Genomic DNA, 20,976 nt, shown 5'->3' with positions numbered 1-20,976 from the left:
GGCCAAACCAGACAGTCTCTGCGTAAAAAAGTAAATGGACACAAATCAGATGTCAAGAATTATAACATTCAAAAGCCAGTTGGAGAACACTTCAATCTCCCTGGTTACTCGATTACAAACCTAAAAGTCACAATATTACAACAAAAAAACTTCAGAAACAGACTCCAACAAGAGACTGCTGAATTGGAATTAATCTGCAGACTGGACGCCATTAAATTAGGCCTGAATAAAGAGTGGGACTGGTTTGGTCATTACACAAAGTCAAACTATTTCCCCATGTTTATTTGCCCCCTACTGTTACTCACACCTTCATGTCAACTGTTGGAAATGGACCATCCTATCAGTGCAAAAAGGATTTTTTTCTCCTGCTGATAACAGCTCACCTTAACTGATCACTCTCTTTATAGTGTGTATGGCAACACCCATTTTTTCATGTTCTCTGTGTGTGTGTATATATATATATATCCCTTCCTACTGTATTTTGCACTGCATGCATCCAATGAAGTGGGTTTTAGCCCAGGAAAGCTTATGCTCAAATAAATTTGTTCATTTTCTAAGGTGCCACAAGTACTCTTCCTTCTTTTTCCAGATAAATTAATGGAGGTTAAGTCCATGAATGGCTATTAGCCAGGATGGGTAAGGAATGGTGTCCCTAGCCTCTGTTTGTCAGAGGGTGGAGATGGATGGCAGGATAGAGATCACTTGATCATTACCTGTTAGGTTCAGTTCCTCTGGGGCACCTGGCATTGGCCACTGTTGGCAGATAGGATGTGGGGTTGGATGGACCTTTGGTCTGACCCAGTATGGCCATTCTTATGTCCTTATGAAGGGAGGGGCAGAGAACAGCAACAGAGTGTCTGTAGTGTAGTAGTTATCACGTTGGCCTAACATGTAGAAAATCTCTGGTTCAAAACCAGGCAGAAACATGAGGGCTTAATTTTCCCAGCTCCTACTGGCCTGTCCCTGCTGTTGTAGGAGCAGCAGTGATTTCTATGATCAAAAGGTCTGTTATACTTCCCCTGCTCCCACTTTTGTCTCCTCTCCCTCTCTGAATGCCTGTGAAGTGGCTTTTCCCCTCTTGCTCCCTCCTGGACTGCTCGTGGGATGAATGGGCTGGTTGAAGAGCAGAAGAGCTTCCAGGTAGACAAGGTGTCTGGGACTCTAATTAGGCAGCACTCACACACCCAGAGCATGGACACTGCCCAAGGTGGAGTGTGACCAACCAGATGCAGCCAAGGCATCTCTAGTTGCAGACCATTAGGTGCAGGTCCTTAAAAGGGGAAGGGGCCATGTGCTCAGGAGAGCACTCACAAACTTGTACCTCCAGTGAATGCCCTTTGCCCGGACCACCTGGCCAGTGGTTCTCTGCATTGTATTTCACTGTGCCTCAGGAAGACTTACCTTCATCGAACCGTCCATAGCTGCCCTGTGGGACACTTACCTTGCAGAATCCTGACATCTCTAGTGCTGTGCCTGTCCTGGGAGCATGAGTATGTAAGCGTGAGTGTGACGCTCCCCTCCTTCTTCTTTTGAGCTTAGCTGTCAGTATAATAAACGTGCTGCTTTCTGCCAAACTCTGGTGGGTCATTAGTCCTCCCTACACTTACTAGCTAGCCCAATTTTGGGTAACACCTGCGATAAACTCAACCCCAGCAGGATAGAGGGTGGTGAAAGCAGCTGAGAAAAAGCCTTAGCTTCAGTATCTCCCATACGGTCCATGCTGGAGCTCTTTTTTAATTCTGGGACTGCATGGTCACCTGTGCTGATCGGTGCTCCACGCTGGGCAAACAGGAAATGAAATTCAAAAGTTCATGGGGCTTTTCCTGTCTGCCTGGTCAGTGCATCCAAGTTTAGATTGCTGTCCAGAGTGGTCGCAATGGTGCACTGTGGGATAGTGCCCGGAGGCCAATACCGTCGAATTGCAGCCACACTAACTCTAATCCGACATGGCAATACCAATTTCAGGGCTACTCCCCTCGTCGGGGAGGAGTACAGATATCGGTATTAAGAGCCCTTTATATCGATATAAAGGGCTTTGTTGTGTGGACGGATGCAGGGTTAATGCGATTTAATGCTGCTACATTCAATATAAACACGTAGTGTTGACCAGGCCAGTGAGAGCAGCAGGTTTCCCCTATTGTTTCTTGCACTTGTTTTCTTCACTGACTTTTCCTCTGCACCAAGTTGCTCTTGCTTCTTCTGAGTCTGGCTAGCTTAGTTGGCAAAGCATCAGGCTTTTAATCTGAGGGTCCAGGGTTCAAGTCCCTGGTCAGGTGATAAACTACTCACCAAGCTCTGGAGTCTTATTTGATGTTACTTTTTCTCTTCAGGATTTTCCTTTTCCTCAGAAGGGCCTTTTTCTGTGTGGGTTTGAAGGGGCAACTTCCCGACAGCCCCTCTGTCCTTGCAGCCTGGAAGAATAAAGGCCTCTGGGCATATAGCATGTTCCTTCCCTGCACACACACACACATACAAACACGCAGAATATCCCTAAGGAACTAGAATCACCTGCTGCCTTCCCCTTTCCTGCTGGATCCCCAAATGAGGATGCTCTTCAGCCTAAACCCATCTCCCCTCTTTTCCCAGTGCCCCTCAATTCCAACCCTTAGTCCCTCCTATGCACACTGCTCCTCACTCCCAACCAGAGCCTACTCTTCTTCACCCTTCTCCTCTGTCCCAACCCACAGCTCCCTCCTATTCCCAGTGCCCCTCAATCCCAGCACACGGCTCCCTCCTTCCCTCCAGCAGCAGGTGCTTCAGACCCCGCCTCAGGAAGATTTTCTTGCAAGGTTTCGTGTATGAGTCTGCATGTGGATTTTACAGTATGTTGGAAATATGTTGGGTTGCTTGCCGAAATGATCACTTTTGGCTGGTGTTGGATTCCCATTCTCCTTGTTATTGGGGCAAGAGAAATAAAACGTTGTTATCCTTGTTGTTTGAATCAAGGGCAGCACAACTGTACTTGGCAGACCTCGACTGAGGGACTCACTCTCAATTCAATAGCACTTGCTAGGCAGTGGACAGGGGTTCCAAAGACAAGTGGGCTGGGGTCTGGGTCCTAATATTAAAATTCAGATGTTAGACCAACTTTAGGATAGGGTGGCCATGGAGGGATGAGTGAGTCCCTAGACAGCACAGTGAGTACGGTGCCTTCTTATTTTCCCCCTTTTCCACCCAGGATGGCAGGTGAACTATACAGAGGCACCTCTGGGCTTGCACTGATTAAGGACAACAGCTGTGAGTGGGGTGCAGAGAGGGGATGGCTCGTGTTAAAGGACTTTTGGTTACTGGACTTACGAACCATAGGGGGAAGGACACTGCCCAGCTTATTTGGGGGTGGGTCTTTTCCTCTTGGTTTATGTGTATATGTTGGGACTGCTGACATGACTTCTGCTAACCCTGGGCTTACGTTGCAATGTAGACATACCCTGAGAGTGCATCTATACTGTGACAAAATCCCTGTAGCCTGTCTAGCCTGGATGATATGATTTGGATTCCTGGGGCTCAGACTGGAATCTAGACTCAGAGACCATCACCCCTCCTGAGGTCTCGGAGGCTGGGCTCAAGCCCAAGTGTCTACACTGTAATTTTATAACCCTGCAGCACAAGCCCCACAAGCCTCCATCAGCTGACCCAGTGTTTGAGAATAGTGACTTGAGTGTGTTAATGGCAGTGCAGGCATAAAGCTAGGCTATGTCCACACTGCAATGAAACACCCAGGGCTGTCCCATGGAAGCTCAGGCTCCCAGGGCTTGGGCTGTGGGGTGGTAAATTTGCAGTGTAGACATCTCGGCTCAGGCTGAATACCAGGCTCTGGACCCCACAAGGTTGGGAGGGAGTTTAGCAAGCAAAAAAGGTAAAATGGCAGTGGAGTATTACCCTGGACTCAATGGCATTTCTCCATTGGTCTGTCTGCTTTGAGGCAGGGACAATAACACTTCCTGCTGCGTTTGTTATTTCAAAGGGCGGTTTAGGATTTTCATTTTCACACACAGTGCACGAAGCAGGATTCAATCCTCGGTGGAAACTAAATGAGCTGCTCACAGATTCTGGCAGCCACAATGAGCCATTTGGTGTGAGAGCCCAGACCTGCCCCTGTCCCAGAGGGATGGGGTCATCTGCAAGGAGCTTGGAACACTGACCTATCAGCTCTTAACTCCCAAACTTTCAGTATCTCTATTGTCAATGCCTGTGAATGTAATTTAAACCATAAGAACAGCCATACTGGGGTGGACCAAAAGTCCTTCTAGTTCTGTGTTTTGTCCTCTGACAGTAGCCAATACCAGGTGCCCCAAGAGCTACTCAACCAGGCATCACTGGGAGTTGAACCCAGGATCTCCTGTTTACAAAACAGGGGTTTTAACCAGCTAAGCCATGGTATCTTACTGTAGTTAGAGTACAGTCTCTGCTCACACCTGACTCCCTGCCATCCCCACTGGGGCCTGATAAGCTTTGCATGTGTTTGGATTCTGCAAAGCAGAGGAGCAGGTGAGGTTTTCCTTGCAAGTTGTGTGTGTGTGAATCTTTGGCCAGGTCTGCACTACAAAGTTATTTCAGCATCATTATATTGCTCAGATGTGTGAAAAACACACAACTCTCCTTCGGTTGGCAGCTTGTGGCTGGTGTACATGCTGCAATGCCACATCTGGCGACAAAACTGCCCTGTTTTGATGACAAAATGAAACCACCTCAACAAGAGGCCTAGAGCTTTTTGCAGCAAACTTAAAGCGACAAATTGTCAGTGTAAATGCTGCTGGTCATTATATCACCATAACTGGCCTCCACCAGTATCCCATAATGCCCACCGGGAACTCTCCTGCCCTGCATTCCTGCTACAGAGGCTGGGCCCCTCCCCTTTCATAGTTCCAGAAAGTTCTGACAGCTGAGCCGCTGCCTACACTGGGATTAGGTTGATAGCACTCCATTGCCAGCCTAAGTAACGTAATTACACCAACCTAATTTTGTAGTGTAGACCTGTCCAAAGAAACACACACACACCTTGGGAGCAAAACTTCACCTGCTCCTCTGCTTTCCAGAAGCCAAACACTAGCAACACTTGTCAGGGCCCAGTGGGGCTTGTCAGAGAGTCAGGTGTAGGCAAACACAATGCTTCAAATAACAGCAGGCACCATAGTTTAGTTGGTTAAAGTACATGTTTTGTAAACAGGAGATTCTGGGTTCAACTCCCAGTGGTGCCTTGGGGAGTGGCTTTTGGGGCACCTGGCACTGGCTACTGTCACAAGACAAGATTCAGAGCTAGATGGACCTATGGTTTAAATTACACTCACAGGCACTGACAATAGAGTTACTGAAAGTTTGGATGTTAAGAGCTGATAGGTCAGTGGTCCAGTCTCCTCAATGTGGTTTTACCATTTCCACTTGCTAAACTCCCTCCCAACCTCTATAAAATTACAGTGCAGACATATGGGCTTGAGGCCCCATGAGGGGTGAGGGTTTCTGAGTCCAGGCTTCAGTGTGAACACAAATATCTGCACCACAGTTTTTAGCCTCTCAGCTTTATGTCCATGAGCCCAAGTCAGATGACCCAGGCCAGCCCTGCTGCCATCTTTATCCCAGGAGAGATGGACTCTAAGGGTACGTCTCCATTGCAATGGAAGCCCAGGTGTGGCACGCTGTGCTCAAAGCAGCACCCTGGAAGCCCCATATTCACTACTCTCATATAATGATCATATGCTTTGTACAAGTCTGCCTTGTGAGGATGGACACTGCTTGATTCACATCCTAGAAAAGGAGCTTCCTAACAAGCTGGAAGAAACTATGAAAGAAGGGTAGAGACACCATGACTTGGCCTCTCTCCCCCATAACTCAACAGCTGGAAACACACCTGGAGCACAAAGACTGAGCTGAACTGATTCAGAAATCAGAAGAGAATACTAATAATACATTCAAACAGAATTCCCCAACCAGACTAGTATTGGTTTTTCAGCAGGATTCCTGGGCCCAGCCTTGTTGGGGTTACAAGGACTCTGCCACACATGAGAGTAGAAAGAGCGTCCTTGGGGTCAGACAGGCCTCTAGTACGGGGGTGGGGACTCAGATCCTTTCTCTGGCCAGTTGCACCAGGGTCATGTATAAACCAGGGAAGTTCCCCACAATAGCCAGATCAGAACCCCCTGTACACCTGTCCTCTGTACTCTTTGCTTCTCTGTCTCTCTTCCCTTCATTTCTGCTGGTCTTCCTCTGAGCTTTCTTAGCACCTGGCCACACAGCACTTCCTGCTAGCCAGAGACTGCATGTTCCAGGCCTGTTCCTGTGGATGTGGCCTCTCTCCTGAGGAAAAGAACCTTTCCAGGAAATGACTATGGCTTCTGGGAATCCGCATGGGGCTGGTGGACAGCACCAGGAGTCATTTGGCTCCTGGCACACAAAGCAACTTAAAGCTGAGCACCCAGACAGGGGCTTGAATCGTGGACCTTCAGATTAAGAACCTGATGTTTTACCAACTGAGCTACCTGGGCTTGTTGAGACCATCTTTACCATTCACCACGAGAGTGAGCAGGTAGGCAAAAGAGAGGCACAAAAAAGCCCCAGGAACCCCTCATGTGGCCTAATGGATAAGGCGTCTGAGTGTGGATCAGAAGATTGAGGGTTTGAGTTCCTTGGTGGTTGTGTTTCTGCAGTTTTACCTTTGTGCTGAACGTCCTGTTCCCTTCAGGGCTAGAACCTCTTCTTGGCTGCTCAGGCCAATGCTCTGGCTTCAGCTAGAGACCCGGGAAGGAGCTGGGGGTTGGGTGTCACAAAGGCTGGGGCAGGAGCCCCAAGTGCTTCCAGTCTAGCCTTTGCCATTCCTGACTTGCCAAAGAAAGTGGGCAGCTACCTGGGTTAGCGTGTGCCCCTCTCCCTATGCTGGGGGGTACTTGCTACATAGCGTCTTCGGAGCCTGGGTGTTTCTCTGCTTCTCGCCAGCTCAGGAAAAGCCTCTTGGGGTAAAATCTCCTGCCCCACTGCAAAAGTGAGCACCTTGAGTGGGACCAGTCAGAGGCCCCACCCTAGGGGCTGACCCTGCTTTCCTCCCAACTTGTGATGTTATCCACAGAGCATCAGCAGCTGCCCCACATGCTGGTGACCTTCAGTGGGTGTTTGGCATGGCAGGGAGCAGCCTGGCTGGATGTTTTTGTGCCTGTCTGAAGGCCATATATAGGCATCTAGCTCTGACCTCAGTTGCTCTGTGGCTTTTAAGCCTTCCCTTGGAGCTGTCAGCACCAGCTGCTTCTGCTCTAGATGCCCAGAGGAGGAGAGGTATTGTTGGGTTACTTTTACAGATGCCCCTTCCCTGGTACTGTCATTGCTCAGCTATACAGAGGAGTTTTCATCTCTAATCCCTGCCCAGCAGCCCTCTAGCACCATTCCTGAGGGCTGCCCTGCCTCACTTTCTTCCTACCATGTTGGGAAAGACAGCTCTCATCATTAAAGGTCAGGTGGGCCAACTAGGGGCAGAAGCCCGTTCTATGTTTTCTTACTGCAGAGCCCAAGCTCAGGAACTCACCTTGGGTGCAGACATTGCTGTGCTCCCAGAAAACAAGCCTTCCCTGCACACACAAGGCCTGTCAAAGCCCAGGATTGAACCAGAGACCTTCAGATCTTCACTCTAACACTCTCCTCACTGAGCTACTTTGGCAGCTGTACAACAGCATTTTGGCCTGTTGCTTCTCTGTCTGGGATGATTTTGTCAGCAGTTGTACACAGAAAGGACAGGAGAACGAATGGCTGCTTCACACCCCCACTGGAGGAACCCGGTTCCCTTAGCTGTGGTGAGTAAGAAGTGTCTGTTGGCTGGCAGGACCTGATCCCCAGGAGCTGGAAGAGCAGCTGCCGCCTCCCCCTCGGCTCCAGGCTGTGGGAAATGCTCATTGCCTGGCTGCATGGGCGGATGCGGCTCCGTGCTCTGGAGAGCGTCTGTATTGGTCTGTCAACCCCTCGTCTTCACTGAGCCAGTCTGGTAAGGTCCCAAGTGCCCCCTCCGGCCTGGCAGCTGAGAGTCTGTGCAGACATCAGCCCCCCTGCCAGCCCCACAGGCAGCAGCAGCGCCAGCCCCCCCAGCACCACAGGGGCACTCAATGCACTTCCTGTGGGGAAATGGCTCCTTGGCGTCCTGCTGCTAGAGTGAGAGCCAGGAGAGAGCAGTGTCTGGCTCACCTTGGGGGAGAGAAGAGACCTGATGAGTGCGGATCTCCCTCAGCCTCCCCCGCAATGCTGGTCAGTTTTATTGTCACTGTGATAGTCAGTGCTTCCCTTCAGGGCCGGCCCTAGAGGAGTCTGGGACAAATTCCCCCCTTTCATCCTCAGGCCCTGCCCCCATCCCACCCCTTCCCATCCTGCACCATTTCTCTCCCACCCCCACCTCTTCCTGTCCTTGTTCCTCCTCCTCCTGAACCCAGCACCTCCTGCACCCCACTGAACAGCTGATCACTGGCAAGTGGGAGGTGCTGAAGGGGAAGAGGAGGAGCTTGTCAGCAAGGCCTGTAGTGGGCGGGGTGGGGGGAGCTTGCTGCCAGTGGGCACTGAGCACATATTTTTTCTCTGTTGGTTCTGCAGCCCCATAGCTCCCATGGAGTCACTGACTTGGCTTCTTTCGCACTCTAGAGAGAGGAGCAGAACCAGGGCTATGGCTCATCCATGGGGCACAAGGTGAGTGGCAGAGGCGTCAGGTGCTGAGAGTTTGCCTGACCCCTCGGGGATCTCTATCTAAGGAGCAGAACAGGATTTGCTTGGGGTGGGGAGAGAATTGAGAGTGTCTCAGGGGGTGGTACGGAGGTGTTCCCCGAGTGAGAGACTGGCCAAAACACAGACCATGCTGTGAGCAGGATTCAAACCTGCACAGGGAAAGCCTATTATACTTTAACTCCCACATCTTAACCACTCAGCTATCACAGCTGTGAGTGAAAAACTCCCCCAATGCCAGAGAAATTGGTAAAGAATCACAATGACCAGGCGTGAAGTCATCTGAACTACAGAATTCCCACCGCAAACCTGGCTCCCAAAGCACGGAGGGGATTTGGGGTTTGTTCTCTTTGCTTAGCCATGTGCAGTCGCACAGAGAGCGCGTTTAAAAGTCTCCCCTCCCACAGAGCGGGAATGGGAAATGATTCTCAACTTGAAGCCTGATGTAGGGTGACCAGACGTCCCGATTTTATCAGGACTGTCTTGATATTTTCTTGTTTGTCCCGCTTCCCAACCGATGTTTGGTCGGGACCCTGGACAAACAAATAACTTTGTCCTCTTCTCCGGCACACAGGCATAGTCTGGAGGGATACTTGCCCCCCCCAACTCCATCCCCTCATTCCCCCATTGGATCCATCCCCAAATCCTGGCCCTGGCCCTGCCCCCAGCCCTATCTTCTCACTGCCCCATTGGATTCCTCCTCAAATCCTCGCCCTTGCCCTGCCTCTTCCCCAAGCATGCAGCATTCTTCCTCCCACCCAGGTTTGCACACGGGCCATGGCCATGGCCAGGAGCGCAGCATAGAAGCTGCTCCAGCCCTGCAGCCTGCGGGGCAGCGCAGTGGGGCTGGGGGCAGCGCGGAGCAGGCAGGGCCCAGGTGGGTGGGGGGCAGAGACATACATGGGGCTGACACGCTCCTGCCGGATCATGGCTCGGCTGCAGAGCTCGGAGCCCAGGCTGGGCCCAGGAGCGAGGGGATGGGGGAGCTGGGGGTGTAGCGGGGGTTGGAGCCGAGAGTTGGTTGCAGATGGGGCTGTGCCACTGGTGCTTGGTGGTGGGGGGGCCCTCTGGCTTTTTTTTTTCTCTGCCCCCCACGTCCCGATATTTCATCTTTGACATCTGGTCACCCTAGCCTGATATGAAGGGGGATATCTGGACCAAGGGGCCAGGGACTGGCCTTTGCTAGAGAAACCACTGTCAAGATTTAGCCACTTAGGACAAGTCAGCAAATAAGAACAACCTCAAGTATCAGTAACTGCTACAGTTTGCAAATTCCTACATGCAGCAGTTTCTGCCACTACACCTGCACAGCTCTGCTCCCCGGCTCTTCTCGGGCTCCTGCTCTCTCCTTAGCTCTGCCCCACTCTCGCCCAGGCAGTTCCAGCTCACATGGAGGATGGGACCCCCTGGCCTGGTGACTCCCTCATTGGACTGCCTGGCCTGTCAGTGCAGCTAACTTGAAGCTTTGGCCTCTCGCCATTGTCCCTGGGGACTGTCAGTCTCCGGGTCCTGATTTCCCATTGATCCTTCCCCCTTCTATTGGTGCTGGGAACTAGCCAACCAACCCCCCCCCCCCACACACACACGAAGTTTTAGTAAAGGGCCAAGAGCCCCCTTACACAAGCAGCCCCATGAGGGTCACCGATGTGCAGAGAAGGCAGCACAAGCTGGACCTATGGTGTAATGGGCAGCACTCAGGACTCTGAATCCTGTAATCTGAGTTCAAATCTCAGTGGGACTTTGTGTTGGCTTGTGGTTATAAGCGGCACGTTATATACATTTGCGGTGCTCGAGCTCCAGGAATATTCAAGGCTGGGGGCCCTGCTCCAGCAATATTTGGAGCTGGGTCTCTTCCACTGGTTCCTGCCTAGCACCCCTGTCCCTGCCTGACCAAAAGCAGCCTGCGCCTCTCTCCTGCTGCTGGAGTAGAGAGATTTTGAGCAGAACTGCTGTCTGCTGCCCTAGTTCCTGCCCTGCACTAAGGACAAGGCAGTCTGCCCTAGCCCTGAGCCCCCTCCTGCATCATGAATCCCTCAGCCCTGCACTCCCTCCTATCCCCAAACTCCCTCCCAGAGGGTGCACCTCTCATCCATTCCTACAACCCTGCCCCAGCCTGGAGCCAGCACCCAAACTCCATCCCAAAGCCTGTGCCCTAATCCCCAGCCCAAGATCTGCCCCCCCAAACCCCTTCCCTGAGCCTTATGCAGGTGGGGGTGGAGTTTGGCGGGCAGAGTTGGGGGGCGGGTTCTGGGCACCACCAAAATTTCTACAAACTTGCCACCCATGCTTGTGGTAAAGCCCCAGAGCTCAACCTGCCTGTCTCTAGCTGTGTAAGAGTGAATCTTTCCCCCCCTGCTGGGTGACTCACACCTCCTAGAGCCAGGTCTTTGGCTGGGATGGCCACAATGGGTTAGGGCTCTAGAACTTGCTACCCTGATAGTTGGGATTCTTGCTGCTGCACCTGATATCCACAAGCTTGGCCCTTGTGCTTCCTACCACACTTTTCCTCTGGCCCACATGGCGCTTGAAGAAAGGAGTTCCAGGGCTGGGATTAATAGTCAGGGCTTGGCAGGAGAGAGGAAGAGTCCCAGGCTGGAGCCTCACACACCTTCCCTCCGCCGGGAACCTAGAGCAGAGGCAGCCCAGCTCTGTACGCTGGATACCTCGGCAGAGTAGGTGAGTTCATGTAATACAGTCTGGTCCCAAAGCCTCCTCCCAACCCTGGTCATCAGTAGCTGCCAGGGGAGAGCTCATTCACACCTCGCTTACAAAACATCATTTGAAATTCTAAGGTTGGCCAACACTGCCGAAGCCAATGCACTAACATTGTCAGCAAACACAAGAGCTGGGTGAGGAAACCCGGCTTTGTCCAGACTTTCCAAACCTATTTTACTTTCTCAGGTACAAGTAGTTTTCATACGTTGTATCTGCTTTTAAAGTGTGTGTTAATGTTTCAATTTCCATTCAAATTTGCAACCAATGACAACATTGGCAGCGCTGCATGTAACTACCTGACCACTGGGGGAGGGAGTGTTGGGGAAATTTGGGGAAGGAGGTGCACAGCCCCCTGACTGGGGGGCGTATAGGGAATGCCCAGTTTCACTGAATTGAGTCTCCTACTGCAGCACCTCAGTAGGTTACATCAGAGAGGAGCTGCAGTGTCTAGGCAGTGGGATGCCTATGCCTTTAAGAGTCCAGCCCTGGGAAGCCCATGCTGAGAGGTGCTGCCCGTGACAGGGGAAATAAAAAAGCCCTCTGCTCCCCACACCCATGTTTGCAAACACTGGAGTCTCAGCCCACCGGGATAACTGTTTCCCCTCTGCCCCTGCCTGTGCCGGGGTTTAACCCCCTGGCAGCGCCTCCCTCAGGGCTTAACTCCGGCTCCTTCCCCCCTCCCTGACTTTGCCCTTCAGTCCTTCTCCTAACTCTGCTTCCAGCTGCTTGACCCCCCGACCAGTTAGTTTCCACCCCCTGCTCAGACCCTTTCCACCCTCTCCTCTGACATGTCCCCTTTGCCCCTTTTTAATCCCTGTAAAAAGTAGAGGGTGCTGGGTCCCATTCTCTGGAGGGAGGGCTGGGCACCTGGCCCCTGCCTGCCCAGTGCTCAAAGTGCCCCATGATCTTGTGGCTGTTTGCTGAGTGCTGCAGGGTCACCCGAAGGGCGAGAGAGACGCGGTTAAGAGGTGATGCAGCCAAGGGTGCCTCACTCAACACTGAGATGCAGCCACCTCTGGGGTGAGTTACACAAGTCAGCAAATGACTTCAGAACAAGAAACGCACTTAAAGGACCGAGGCAGCTGCAGGAGGTGGAGAAAACCAGAAAAAGCAGTGGCCCTGGATCCCAGCCCTGCCCCTCCCCTACTGTACCCCCTAACCTCCACTCTCCTCCCACATTTGAGGGGAGAACCCAGGAGTCCTGGTTGCCAGCCTTGCCCACCCCCATATTTCGATATGGCTCCATACAACAGCTGCCCCCACAATTGCAGGGCAGTGCCATGGGGCACACCAGGGCCTACCTGTTTGCACAGGATGGGCGATGCCAGTGCTCCAGGATGGGGAGAGACGATGCTAAGGGAGAAGCAGGCAGCAGACAGCTCCCATGACAGAGAAAGAAATGCTAGGGAGTGCTGTGCTGCAAGGAGTGAAGGGGGTTGGCAGGGAATGGGAGGATCTTGCCTCACAGCAGGTGCGTCTGTCTCCTGCCCAATTCCTCCCCAGCGCTACCCCAGCCCAGGCTAATCCCGGCCCAGCTACCAGGGTTAAATTTGGCCTGGATTCCCCTGCTGCTGGGGTGTGGTGTGGGGCTGGGAAGAATGAGCCTCTACTCCCCCTTCCCCAGACACAATTGCATGGGCACAGACCAAAGGAGCCTGCAGCACTGCTGCCTACAGGAAACTGAGGCACCAGCCACTGACAGACACATCATGGCTCTCCTCATCCTCATCCTCTTTTCCATATACAACCTGGTCAGGGGAGGGGGGGTAAACTCAGGGCAGTTGCATAGTTAACCTGTGGAACTCCTTGCAAGAGGATGTTGTGAAGGCCAAGACTATAACAGCGTTCAAAAAAGAACTAGATAAAATTATGGTGGATAGATCCATCAAGGGCTATTAGCTAGGGTGGGTGGGGATGGTGCCTGAAGCCTGTTTGCCAGAAGCTGGGAATGGGCAGCAGGGGATGGATCACTTGATGATTCCCTGCTCTGTTCATTCCCTCTGGGGCACCTGGCACTGGCCACTGTCAGAAGACAGGAGGATACTGGGCTAGATGGACTTTGCGTCTGAACCAGTCTGGCCGTTCTTATGTCTCCCTTGGCGCAGCAGTGACACCCAGTGGGCAGTCAGAGTAATGCACAGAAGGTGTTTTGCTTGGCGCAGCAGTGACACCAAGTGGCCAATCAGGGTAACACACAGAGTATGTATCCCTTGGAGCAGCAGTGACACCTCGTGATGATTCAAGGTAATGCACAGAAGGTGTTTCCCTTGATACAGCAGTGACACCCAGTGGCCAGGTGGTGTAATGCACAGCGTGTGTCTGCCCTCTACGAGCAGTGACACCCACGGACCAGTCACGGTAATGCACAGAGTGTGTTTCCCACCAGTCTGGGTAAGGCACAGAGCATGTTTCCCATGGAGCAGCAGTGACACCCAGTAACCAGCAGGGGTGGCATCAGACTCTTCTCCTTTAGTAGGGAACTGAGATGGGCTAGACCAAAAAAATTGGGGGGCTGTGCCCCCCATCACCTGGCCCCACCCTTCACGGGGGCCATGCCTCTGCTCCTTCTCAGTTAAAGGCCAGGCTCATCTCCTCTCCCCCTGGCCAGGGTTTAAAGAAATACAACCTTTATTAAAATAAAATAGTAAACAGGGTTTACTTTAAATATTCTAAATCTGTCCAAATGTTAGTACTGAATCCAAAGTTCTCTTAAAGATCCCATCAGACACCAAAACCTAAATGAAAAATTGAAACCAAAAACAAGGCTTAGTTTAAAACACAAACATTAAGAAAAACTTTGTTTGGAAAAATAAAAACTAACAAATGCTGTAAATGAATAATTTCAACATTTTATCAAAAAGGTGTGCTACAGCAGAATGATAAAATAACATCAAATAAATAAGCATGACCACTAAAACCTCCTCTAAAGGGATTGAATCCTTGAATACTGGCCAATTCTGTATAAAATATGCAGAACTATGTCAAAACTGGTGTTGCAGGTCAGCCATTCGAATCCAGCAAATATCAATTAAAAATTCCATTCCAAATAAAAAACCAAAACAACCCAATAAACCTAAATGGTCACAGCCTGAAACAAACCTACACAGAAGCAAAATTAGACCTGTACCAACACTGGAACAAACTATGTAAATTTCTAATTCTAACTTCTTGTTTCTCCCAGGAGAAAGGTGTTTTGCACCCCAGTAACCAGGCTGTCACTGCAGCTTTCCTTTCACTGAATAAGATTTTTACTAAATATAAATTGCCCTCCAATTTCTCCAAGAGAAATTGAAATTGTATCTTTGCACTAATATCCCAAGAGTGCAAGTCCATCCCCTCAGAGCAGCCCCACACCCTGAGGCCAGGGGAGAATCCCAACCGGTTTGTGCATTTGTAACCCTGGGGCCTGAAGCTGATGAGAGAAAGGGAAATGAGCCATCTTGGAGCTTTCCGATACCACCTGCGGGGAGCACAGGGATTTGACTGAGTGACATCCTGGCTAATTTTCACCTTGTTCTCCGCCAGCAGGCTCTGCTGGAGAGCTCGGGAGTGACTTGACCATGGCAGCACCCTATTTACATATTAGAAGCTGGCATTTTGGGGCCAATGGGGTGAAATGTGAGTACTTCTGGGGTTGGGACCCACATGAGAAGGGATGTGGACAAACCGGAGAGAGTCCAGCAGAGGGCAATAAAAATGATTAGGGGACTGAGACACATGACTTATGAGGACCTACAGGCCATATCCTGCATGTTAAGCTAAGGCAAAGTTGGCATATCTATATTGTGACCTTTTACTCAGAGAGGAAAATCGACCTTTATCATGTTACTTAGGGTACATCTACACTACGGGACAATTCCGATTTAACATAAACTAGCTTTATAAAACAGAAAGTATAAAGTCGATTGCACATGGCCACACTAGGCACATTAATTCAGCGGTGTGCGTCCATGGTCCGAGGCTAGCGTCGATTTCTGGAGCATTGCGCTGTGGGTAGCGTGTCCCAGGTTAAACAAGTGCTGGACCAACTTCGGGAGGCTGGGTTAACCGTAAAGGCTGAGAAGTGCAAGGTGGGGATGTCTGAAGTATCTTATCTGGGTCATCGGGTGGGGAGTGGCTGCCTAAAGCCGGAACCAGCCAAGGTGGAGGTGATCAGAGACTGGCCTGCTCCCCAAATCAAAAACCAGGTGCAGGTCTTTATTGGGATGGTGAGGTACTATCGAAGGTTTGTGCCCCACTTTTGAGCCATAGCTGCCCCCATCACTGAGCTGTGCAAGAAAGGGAAGCCAGACAAGCTGGTCTGGACCGAGCAGTGCCAGCAGGCTCTCCAGGTGCTGAAGAAGACTCTAGTTAGTGACCCATTTCTGGCAAACCCAGATTTTGACAAGCCCTTTATGGTGTTCACCAACGCCTCAGACATGGGACTGGGGGGCAGTGTTAATGCAGGAGGATGAAAAGGGAGAAAGACACCCCATCGTGTACCTGAGCAAGAAGTTGCTACCATGGGAGCAGACTACGTGGCCATCTAGAAGGAATGCCTGGCCATGGTGTGGGCCCTTAAGAAACTGGAGTCATATGTCTTTGGGCGACACTTCACTGTGTACACAGACCACTCTCTCCTGACTTGGCTGCACCAGATGAAAGGAGCCAACGCCAAGCTCCTGAAGTGGAGCCTGCTCCTGCAGGGCTATGACATGGACATGGTCCACGTGAAGGGAAGTGCCAATTGATAGCAGACGCGATGTCCCGGAGAGGGGGGCCCTGAACTTCCCCAGGTCGCTGGTCAGAGTTACCCCGCTCAGTTCAGTCTCGAAGGGGGGAGAGATTTGATGCAGTAGGGACTGTCTGTGTGGGGGGATGGGAGAGCTGGGGAAGACATTAGGTGAGGGATAGGATTTTTAAACCTGTATCTTGAGCCAGGTACGGGGAGAGGGTGTCAGCACCTTTGCCCATGAAGCTGGACAAAGGAATCGGTCGGCTGGAGGAAGGGCACTTCAGTTTCTGTTTTGGGCTGGGTGGTTGGAACTCAGGGTATCCCAAGCTGGGATCCAAGTACCCTGAACACCCAGAAGAACTAGATTGAGTGGTCCTGGTTGTGCCTCCAAGCTCTGCTGTAACCTCCATTCCTGTGTTGAATAAACCTTCTGCTTTACTGGCTGGCTGAGAGTCACTGGGAGTCCAGGAAGAGGGGTGCAGGACCGGATTACCCCACACTCTGAGACAGGAGTGGTGCTAGGTCACTGTCTGCCCTCCTCGGCTCTGTGAGGGGACTGGGTAGAGGCCATTCCAGCAGGGTCGGGGTGCTGGGTTCCCTCCCCGACATTGTGAGGGGACTGGGTAGTGGCCTTTCCAGTGGGGGAGGAGCGCTGCTGCCTCCCCTCCCTGGCTCTCCGAGGGGACTGGGCAGCGGCCGTTCCTGCGGGGGCGAGGCGCTGCCTTCCCTCTCCGACTCTGCTAGGGGACTGGAGAGCAGCTGTTCCTGTGGGGGCTGGGCACTGGGTTCCCTCCCCAGCTCTGTGGCGGGACTGGGGAGCGGCTGTTCCAGCGGGGGTCGGGGAGATGCCTTCTATTGCCGACACAGAAGGTGCCCAAGTCAAGCAACAGTGGTTCGTTGCCCAGAGTGTGAAGCGCCAATGAACACACACCAGGGTGGAGAAGCAAGCAAAGTTTATTGGGATCTCAAAGCGGTGCAAGGAGACGAGCGCTTGAAATCATGCACCACTACACAAGCAGCTTTTCCCTTTTTATAAGTTTTTTTTTCTCTTTCTTCTTTCTTCCCTCACCCTTCTCCTACTCCTCCTTCCTCCCCTGCAGCAATTAGGTAAGCACAGGTGCATTAAGTAATCTTGGCTGTGGCAGCTCGTTAGTAAGTTTTCCTTCTGTAAGTTACCTTGTCTATCTGCTAAAGGTGCACAGGCCTTATCACCACTGCTTTAGACCAGTTTTAGCTGTGCTGCAACTGATAACTTACTGTTACACATTTCATTTCACAGCTGCTAGCTTTCTAGATCAAGTAGAGTTCAACATGGAAGAGCTTTGGTTCACTAAGGCCTAGATTTACGCCTAGTGACACCAACACTGGGGAGAGGCCGTTCCTGCGGGGGCGGGGCGCTGCCTTCACTCTCCAACTCTGTGAGGGGACTGGGAATGGCTGTTCCTGAGGGGGTGGGGCGCTGGGTTCCCTTTCCACCTCTGCCAGGGGACTGGGAAGTGACCCTTCAAGCGGGGGCGGGGCACTGCCTTCCCTTCCCAGCTCTGCCAGGGGACTGGGGAGTGGCCGTTCCAGCGGGGGTGGGGCGCTCGGTTCCCTCCCCAGCTCTGGGAGGGGCCTGGGGAGTTGCGATTGCAGTGGGGGAGGGGCCTGGCGAATGGCGGTTCAAGAGGGGGCAGGGCGCTGGCTTCCCTCTTAAGCTCTGGGAGTGGCCTGGGGAATAGCGGTTTGACCGGGGGTGGGGCGCTGCCTTCCCTTCCCAGCTCTGGGAGAGCAGTGGTGGTTCCAGTGGGGGAGGGGCACTGGCTTCACTCCCCAGCTCTGGGAAGGGCCTGGGGAGTGATGGTTTGAATGGGGGCAGGGCGCTGGCTTCCATCCCCAGCTCTAGCACGGCCCTGGGGAGTGGAGACTCCAGCGGGGGCAGGGCTGTGACGTAATGAGTGTACTATAATATCTCATTGAAAGGTGACAGGGCCAGAAAGAGTTAATTACCTCACCTCACCGACTGACCTGACCCATGGGTGAACATTACGGACTGGTTAGGAAGATCTGTAAATGAATAGAGGTTTGAAATGCAAGTCTGCATTGTTAGAGGTAGACGGCAGATGTTTGCTCAGGTCTTGTGATCTAAGCAAACAAGTCTTGTCTATTGCTGTAGTTTTAATTCAAAGATCAAAAAAGGAATATTAGCATTTATGATGATACCGAGTGAAATAGTATTATTGTCTATGTGTCTCTTTGAAGGTTGTGGTAACCTGTATCTGAACTGTTTAATGGATAAATGACTCTGTGCTAATTGGCAGGATGTTTGGAAGGAGTTAAGCCTATTGATTTCTCAGGCCAAAAGGCTGCTGGAAATGTATAAGAAGCCTGGGACACGATCCTTCTCATCTCAGATCTGCTTTGGGTTTCAAGAGGGGGAAACCTTAAGCCATAAGGATTGAGATCCCCAGTCACTGACTGGAGCCACCCTGAATATGGAAATTGGGCTATAACCTGTAGACAATTTCTAAAAGGACTCTTGGCAACTACAAGCTCACCTCTGCTATGTATCTGAACCTCAAGAACTGAATTCAAGTCTGTCTGTATATTGATATTTTAACCAACACTCTCCCTTTCTTTTTTTTAATAAATTTTAGCTTAGTTAATAAGAATTGGCTATAGCGTGTATTTTGGGTAAGATCTAAGTTATAATTGGACCTGGGAATGTGGCTGATCCTTTGGGATCGGAAGAACCTTTTCTTTTATATGATCAAGTAAGATTTTCCGGAATCATCATCATATCTGACAGGTGTGTCTGGATGGAGGCCTGAGGCTGGGCACTTTAAGGGAACTGCGTGGTTTAAACTTTTAAGTAACCAATGAGGTACTATAGAAGCTGTTTTGTGCTGGTTGGTAAATCTAAGTATTGGAATAACCACCAGCGTTTGGGATTTGGCTGCCCTGTTTTGTTTGCAATTCACCCTGATTGAGTGACCTCAACTGGCTCCCACGGGCAGCACCGTCACACGGCCACTCCCCAGTCCCCTCACAGAGCTGGGGAGGGAACGCAGCGCCCTGCCCCCACTGAAACAGCCACTCCTCAGTCCCCTCGCAGACCCGGGGAGGGAAGGCAGCGCCCTGCCCCCGCAGGAACGGCCGCTCCCCAGTCCCCGTGTAGAGCGGGGGAGAGAACCTAGTGCCCCGCACCCGCTGGAATGGCCGTTCCCCAGTCCCCTCCGAGAGGTGGAGAGGGAAGGCAGCATCCCGCCCCTGCAGGATCGTCCGCTCCTCAATCCTTTCGCAGAAGTGGGGAGGGAACCCAGCTCCCCGCCCCCGCTGGAAAAGCCGCCCTCCAGTCCCCTCGCAGAGCCGGGGAGGGAAGGCAGCGCGCTGCCCCAGCAGGAATGGACACTGCCTAGTCCCATCGCAGAGCTGGAGAGGGAGCCAAGCGCCCCGTCCCCACAGGAAACGTCACTCCCCAGTCCCCTTCCATAGCTGGAGAGGGAAAGCAGTGCCCTGCTCCTGCAGTAACGGCCGCTCCCCACTCCACTCGCAGAGCTGGGAGGGAACCCAATGCCCCGCCCACCCTGGAACGGCCGCTCCCCAGTCCCCTGGCAGAACTGGGAAGGGAAGGCAGAACTTTGAAGGGGAGGCAGCGCCCCGCCCACACAGGAACGGACGCTATACAGTCCCCTCGCAGAGCTTGAGAGGGAACCCAGTGCCCTTCCCCCTCAGGAATGGCCGCTCCCCAGTCCACTCACTGAGCTGGGGAGGGAAGGCAGCGCCTCGCCCCCACTGGAACGGTGGCTCCCCAGCCCCTGCAGGGGTTGGGCCCCTGGAGCTGGGGTTTGGACCCCCAGGGTTTGCGCCCCTGGAGCTATGGTTGGGACCCACAGGGGTTGGGCCCCTGGAGCTGGGGTTGGGGCCCCCAGGGATTGGGCTCCTGGAGCTACGGTTGGGGCCCCCAGGGGTTGGGCCCCTGGAGCTGGGGTTGGGGCCCCCAGGGATTGGGCTCCTGGAGCTACGGTTGGGGACCCCAGGGGTTGGCTACACTTGAAATTTCAAAGCGTTGCCGCGTCAGCGCTTTGAAGTGTGAGTGTGGTCGAAGCACCAGCGCTGGGAGAGAGCTCTCCCAGCGCTGCACGTAAACCACATCCTCTACGGGTGTAGCTTGCAGCGCTGGTAGCCGCGCTCCCAGCGCTGTGGCATTGATTCCACTGAGGCTTTACAGCGCTGTATCTTGCAGCGCTCAGGGGGGTGTTTTTTCACACCCCTGAGTGCGAAAGTTGCAGCGCTGTAAAGTGCCAGTGTAGCCAAGGCCACAGTTTGTCAGACCACACTGTTTTATTAGCACAGCTCTCTGCTAATAACATCCAAATAATGTGAGCACCATGCAAGACACAAGCTATCTTATTTATACAGATAAAAGAGCGGGAATTAGACAAAGGGACAAAGAAAGCAAAACAGTAAAATTCACCTGGGGCACAGCATGCATATCCTACTTCCTTACTAACTCTTATCCATCTAAGGCTAATACTTCACCAATTGCCCTTAAACAGTCCAATTGTTCTATGTTAATGTCTGTATTCCTGACACCTGGATTGCAGCATTCCAACAGTTTTGCTTAAAGGTACAGACAGCATTTCTTTAATCTTTTCTATTTTCACAATATAATTCATTCTACTTTCACACAATCAAATGAGGGAGTCCCATCTTCTGTGTGAGCTGCAACTGTCTAGATCAGAGTGGGGTGGAGCTAAGGAGAGAGCAGGATCCTACAAAGAGTCAGGGAGCAGAGCTGCACAGATGTAGTGCCAGAAATTGCTACATGTAGGAATTTGGAACCTGTAGCAGTTACTGATACCTGAGGTTGTTCTTATTTGCTG

At 52.0% G+C, this 20,976-nt stretch overlaps 2 non-coding genes across 2 annotated transcripts; both read left to right on the top strand.

Annotated features, from left to right (window-relative positions):
* The first annotated feature begins 2,203 nt into the window (after positions 1–2,203).
* Positions 2,204–2,276, top strand: TRNAK-UUU (transfer RNA lysine (anticodon UUU)). The gene has a single exon. It is a non-coding gene; the product is annotated as a tRNA-Lys (tRNA).
* Positions 2,277–5,124: 2,848 nt separating this feature from the next.
* TRNAT-UGU (transfer RNA threonine (anticodon UGU)) lies at positions 5,125–5,198 on the top strand. The gene has a single exon. It is a non-coding gene; the product is annotated as a tRNA-Thr (tRNA).
* The last annotated feature ends 15,778 nt before the right edge of the window (positions 5,199–20,976 follow it).

The sequence above is a fragment of the Gopherus flavomarginatus genome (genome assembly GCF_025201925.1).
Source record: "Gopherus flavomarginatus isolate rGopFla2 chromosome 13 unlocalized genomic scaffold, rGopFla2.mat.asm SUPER_13_unloc_3, whole genome shotgun sequence".
In the NCBI taxonomy this organism is placed as follows: domain Eukaryota; kingdom Metazoa; phylum Chordata; order Testudines; family Testudinidae; genus Gopherus; species Gopherus flavomarginatus.
Note: the sequence above shows the minus strand (reverse complement) of the source record. Positions and strands in the feature narration are given on the sequence as shown.